This window comes from Chenopodium album, chromosome 11 (genome assembly GCF_948465745.1).
Source record: "Chenopodium album chromosome 11, dcCheAlbu1.1, whole genome shotgun sequence".
Taxonomy (NCBI): domain Eukaryota; kingdom Viridiplantae; phylum Streptophyta; class Magnoliopsida; order Caryophyllales; family Amaranthaceae; genus Chenopodium; species Chenopodium album.
In genome coordinates this window covers 36,438,973-36,445,606 of record NC_137844.1, presented here as the reverse complement: position 1 = coordinate 36,445,606, position 6,634 = coordinate 36,438,973, and the positions used below count along the sequence as shown (strand labels likewise).

Sequence of the window (6,634 nt, the reverse complement as noted above, 5' to 3'; positions counted from 1 at the left end):
AAAACCAATGACTTTCCCAAAATAGATTCCAATAGAAATGGAAGATCAATGTTTTCGTAAACCATTTTCCCAACCTAAGTGTGCGCACCCCCCAAACTAGTAACTTCTTACATAGTGCTATCAAGGGAAAAGACTAGGTTATACATAACACACAGTCTTCAATTTTATCTCCGCATAGTGTGAGTCATAAAAATCCAATATATATCTTTGATAAATCAATCTTCCAATTCCCATGTATGGGATTTCAAAAACATTTGTTCTTAAAAATGAATTTGAATTCAAGTATGTGTATAAACAACTTTTAGAACATTGAAATTATTTCCAAAGATGAAACAATAAAATATTTCACAATATTTATTTCATAAACATTCATAAATCCTTGTTCAACATTCAACATATTTGTATAAAATCACATAATTAAAGATCTAGCCACGAGTACGTACCTTAATCTTTACAAGTATTACAACTATTCCACCTAGATTTATAATCACGAGCTATCTCCTAAATAAACATCATATGGAGTATTTTAAACAAACATCAAATATGAAACCTTATAAAAATCATAAATTGAAAATAAATTTTATTTAGATGACTAATCGCAAAACAATCTAAAGTAGCAAAGTTCACGGGAAGGTTCATGTTGGAAAGGAGGCAGATCTTGCAGAGGTCATATCTCATATATACTCGGGTGATTCTCGAGTCTAACCTCAAGAACTTTTCAAGAGGAACAACTTTGTCTCAAATAGCAGAATAGCATAAGGCTAAAAATGATCAGAAATGGTTGAAAAATAGCTTGGAACATATACGGGCTGAACTAGTATGAAAATGAAAGGCATAAGAAGAAAGAAGAAAAGGAGGATGGAGCTTTAAGAGCAAGAGACTTTTGGCTTAAAATGGCTAAACTTTGGGTTCTATTTATAGAGTTTGAGAATTCTATTGACATCATGTATGATGTCAACAACTTGGGGGCCAAGTATTCAAGCTTATAGAGGAAGTTTATGACTTTGGTCATACTATTGATATCATGTATGATGTTAACAACTTGACGGTCAAGTATTCAAGTTTATAGAGGAAGTTTATGACTTTGGTCATGTTTTAAGAGTAAACAAATATTGACTCTGGTCTTTATGTTGACTTGGAGAAAGATGCACACAAAGTAGAAAAATCTGATTTTCGGCTACTGAATACCCGACTTCCATATCAAAATCTTTTATAAAACATTATTTTAACCAAGTCATTTTCGTAACTAAAACTATATAATAAAATCCTTTTCAGTCACTTTAAAACATAATAATATATATTATTATTATTTTCCTAATAAACTGTGACGTATTCAAGTCAAAACATAATTAATGTTCATAAAACGGGTCTAAAAATACGGGGTATTACACATTTTTTGAATTCATTTTTTCCTTGTCTTTATATTAAAAAAAAATTTAATACAACCTTCTAGTTAGATTGGAATTCTATCATGTTTAGGGGTGTTCCTAAATCGGTACGGATCGAAAAAATGGACCGGATCAGACCGGACCGAATTAATTGGTCCGGTCTTCGGGTCTAAAAATTTATTTTTCCGGTCTTCGGTCCAGTCCGGTCCAAAACCCTATAAAACCGGTCTTGGATCGAACCGATTTTTTTTTATTAAAAATGTGCGTGAAACCTTAAATAACGGTTAAGATTATCCTTAATAATCTTAGAAAACTCTAAATTTATGAGCTTTTTTGTACTAAATATATAAAAAAAAGAAGTTAAAGTGTAGATTTTCCTTTACTTTTTTTTCGAGTTTTTCATAAAATTATTAAAAAATTAGAATTCTTTTTTAAAAAAACTCTTAAATCGGTCTAAAGCGGTCCGGTACGGGTTTTGGACCGATTCTTTCGATCTAGTTCGGGATTAGTTCTAGCTTAATCAGTCCGGTCTTCAGTTCTTAAAATTTTAATTTTCGGTCTTCGGTCCGGTTTGGTCCGAGTCAATCTGGTCTGGTCCGGTCTTAGACCGTTAAACAACCCTAATCATGTTTACTCTTTAAGCCTATTAATCATCCCTTTAATAATGTCCATTCCAAAGTTGAAATGTGTTGCCTTAGAAATCATTTGAACAACTAAAAGTAAATATCCGTTTAAAATTTTACTTTTCCAATACAATTTATTATTTTTGGAAGACATTTCTTATGGCATTAACTAAATTAATTATTGTCCCTAAAAAAAAAATTATTGTGTAGCTTTTAGGAATACGATAGTTATTTATGAACTCCTTAAAAAAAATAAAATAAAATAAAAACTAGTACTATATTTTCCGTTACATTTTCATTATCTTGATAAGAACATATATAAAATGTGTCAACATCTTTATTTAGAGTCACCATTTCCACGTTACCCAATATGATTCCAATATTTATATGCATACAAGATATTACAAAAAAATAACATACTAGATTTACGTGGAACTAAAATTAAATAAAATAGGAATTTTGTTACGTTACATGAAACAAATTACATGGAAATCATTTATAAATTATTTTTATTATGATACAGGAGGTTGTCCAATTATAATGATGGAGGTTTTTTTTTATCAATTTTAGTGTATTTTCAATTCTGTTTTAATTTTGTTATTTTTAGGTTTTTAGAAAGGAATCTTTTCTGTTATGAATGAGTGGCTGTAATGTGTTTGCTAATTGTTTGTTAAAGCAAATGAAAGTTGTAATTGAAAATTAAGAAATGAATTACAATTTTATCTCTATCTCTTCTACTTCTCTCTTTAATTCTCTCTGATTCCATCTTCTCCTTCCTCCTTCTTCTATCCTATTCCGCTTCTATCTATCCTGTTGCATTCTTCATCTCCTCACTATTATTTTGGAAATTGAGTTCGATCTCGGCAATTGAGGTCAGATAAGGATTTTACCCTTATCAGTGGTATTCAGAGCCAACCGCTGTCGCCTTCTATTGTTCCGCAGCTCTAATGGCAGAGAATTGTGAGAATCTTCGGATAGAAGAGCGTATTCGAAATCTGGGGAAAATGATGGATTCTTAGAGCAAAATGTTCGATCAGAACGTTCAGAGGTTCGACGAATTGATGACACTAATGTATTCTATGCTTACTACGATGCTTACAAATTCGAATTATTCTTCAAATAATTCGGATCCTCCACCTTCGATTCAATGTGACAAGTCCATTCCAACCGAGACCTTAGGTATGACTCTAGAACCCCAATTTCCTAAGTTTTATAGAACTAACCCTAGAATTTGGGTGGATAATTGCTGCAATTATTTTGCTCTGTGTAATATTGTTGCTGACAAGAAGGTCATCTTAGCTTCTCTTCATATGGTTGATGAGGCTGATTGTTGGATGAAGGAGTACCTTGCAACTCATAGTACTCCGATTGTTGCCTGGAATGTTTTTGTGCTCTATTTGTTTGCTAGGTTTGTTGATAAATCTATTGTGGTTGTAGTTGAGAATGTTGATAAGTTCACACACCTTGATTCTGATTTTGATGATACTTCTAATTTGGTTGTAGTTGAGAAAATTGATAGGGTGAATCACCTTGATTCGGTTATGAATGATTATGTTGATAGTTCTGGGAAATTGTAGTCTGCAATGTTGACTAGCAATGTTTCACTTGATACTCATATTTTTGGGAATTTTATGGGAGGGGTGAAGTTGGAGGTGTCACCGTTTGTAAAGGATGTGAAGCTATCTGCTAGTACAGCTTCAAACGTTTGCAAAATCACATATGCTGTTTCCCAACCCTTTGAATGAGACCTTTGAACCTAATCCATCTAACTCTTCTTAGCCTAAACCTGAACCTATCCTGCTGTCCTGCACTAGGGTACCTCTTCTCCTTACACCAAACACCTTTTCCGTGATTATCACACCTCAAGCAACCTTTTCTCAGTCTGTAGGGAAGAGTACTTTTGCTATTTCTAGTAAAGGCATGTTTGGAAGGGATTTTTTGGTTGATATTCTCAATTCTCAATTAGTAATGGCTCAACCTCAAATTGAGGCTGTTAGACACATGTCTAAAAGAGTTTTTCGAGTTGGTGATTGGATATGGTTGCAATATCTGAAGAAACTAGATTGCAGCAATATTTCTTCCGCTTTCAACACTTTCAAGAACAATTACTTGCTCATTTTCTCTCTCATGATGGTTGGGGATTGGCCACACAGCCCGTATGTGTATTATCTATACACTACCTATAGTCTTGGTAAGAGAGACATTGGACAACTCTTTTTTGCTGCGCTTGGATCTTCCATATTGTTTGAGACTATTGTGGGATATTTGGTTGACAAGTAGGGTCGGAAGAGGGCATATGTGACTTATTTATTAACCTACATCTTGTGTTGCATCACCATACATACACTCTCCTCAATACAAAGTCTTGATGCTGGGACAAATACTAGGAGGTATCGTCACATCACCGCTATTTTCTGGAAGTGTGGCATGGCTGGTGGTAGTTATAGATGGGCTTGATAAACCTATATTGACAATAAAGAAAAGAGAAGTGGCTTTACTAACAATGGCACCAGAATATGCCCTTGGCTATGTGGAATCAAAGCAAAACTTGGTTGTGGTTCCTCCCTTTTCTACAGTGTTTTATGAAGTCGACTTGGTTTCATTTGCAAAAGACAAGGAGGCATGGGACTTGAATAATGCAGAGAAGATTGAGGCAGCAGGAAAAAGGAAGGAAGAAGTAAATGCATTATTCAAAGCAGGCCACTATGTTAGGGCATCAAAGAGATATGAGAAGGCTGTCAAATCTCTCGAGTATGACAATGATTTCACTGACGATGAGAAGAATCTGACTATGCTCTTGAAGGTATCCTGCAAATTGAATAATGCAGCCTGTGCGCCGAAGTTGAAAGACTTTTGAGCAAGCAGAGAAACTTTGCACCAAGGTGTTGGATATCGAAAGCATGACTGTCACAGCACTCTACAGAAGAGCTCGGACATATATATACAGTTAGCAGACTTTGAGTTGGCAAATTTGGCTGTTGTGACAGGCTTTGAAGTCCTTTGCATTTTTAATAATTTTGTGTTCAGTGCTGCTGTTGCTATTGTTTCAGCTGAGAAGATGGTGTTATAGGGTGGAGTTAAGTCCTTGTTTGCAGCATGCATTTTGACCTCAGTGTTGGATACCTCCCCTACATCACAATTACTAGACTGTTCTGCCAAAGGCTTCATTGAGCTCCTTGGTTGTTGTGTCTTTGAGGTTTGTGTTGGGATCTTCTGGCCATCAATTATGAAGTCGATGCTCCATTTCGTTGCTATTCTTTTCCTATACTCGAGGACAAGACTTTTTGAAGGGGAAGGGTATGATATAGGAGGTCGTTCAATTATAATGACGGAGTTTTTTTAATCAATTTTAGTGTATTTTCAATTCTGTTTTAAGTTTGTTATTTTTGGGTTTTTAGAAAGGAATATTTTCTGTTATGAATGAGTGTCTGTAATGTGTTTGCTAATTGCTTATGTAACACCCCCAAATTACTCTCCAATAATAATTATTATAAACCTGATTTAGAGAGTAAGTTGGGAATATTACCGCCATGTGATTACGTAAGGCTTAACAGAGAATTGCAGCGGAAGAAAAGTACTTATCATTTATTAATAATAATAATAGTTTTGAAATACTTCCAAGGTAACTAAAACACTGATACTATGTTTAGTAAATTAAATTAGGTGATCACCGCCCATCGTTCCCAATGCAGCATATAACTCACGTTGTCCGATCGCCATCACCTATCTACTCATCATTAATGATAAGTAGGGCCAATACAAAACAAAAGAGAAATACGTATTAGCCAAAATGCTAAGTACATACAAATGCTAGACATGTGAAATCGATTTAGTTAATTAAACATGCTTTCGAAAGATCCGAATTTAATAAATCATATTTTATTCAAACCACTAAAAATTCCACAATCGACATCTTTCAAAGATAGTTCCGAATAAATAGAGTATGGTTCCAAACCTCATTTTCGTAAATTATTTTTCCACCTAAGTGTGCACACCCCCAAGCTAGTAACACCTTTACATAGTGCTATCAAGGGGAAAGACTAGGTCATACATAGCCCATAGTTTTCAATTTTATCTCTGCATAGTGGGAGTCATAAATCCAAAATCCAATAAATAAATCCGATAGATAAACCTTCCAATACCCCATACTCGGGATAATTTGAACAATAAAACTTCCTTTCTTGAATATCAATACAAGTTTACAATCAACCATATAAAACATTTAAGATCGACAATTAAAAACATGTTTCACCGAAATATATTTCGCAATCATTTAAACATGGTTCGAAATCTCTTAACATGTAAATCATGTTGCATATAAAAGTCACTTTATAAAAGATCTAGCCACGTGTACGTACCTTAATCTTTGCACACAAGTACGGAACTCCTACTTACGAACTCCAAATTCTTCCTACAACAAACCAATAATCTTAATCAAATACTTTTCAACCTATAGACACAAGGACTTAGAATACCAACTTTACTAGTTGTGCATGAACAATTTATTATCATAACACTTATATAAAATTAACACTAGCCTTTATAAAATAATCTTTAATAATCCATAATAATAATAATAATAATAATAGTAATAATAATAATAATAATAATAATAATAATAAT

At 33.7% G+C, this 6,634-nt stretch overlaps 1 pseudogene; it reads left to right on the top strand.

Moving 5' to 3' along the window:
- The first annotated feature begins 4,379 nt into the window (after positions 1–4,379).
- Positions 4,380–4,868, top strand: LOC145566560 (70 kDa peptidyl-prolyl isomerase pseudogene; annotated as a pseudogene).
- The last annotated feature ends 1,766 nt before the right edge of the window (positions 4,869–6,634 follow it).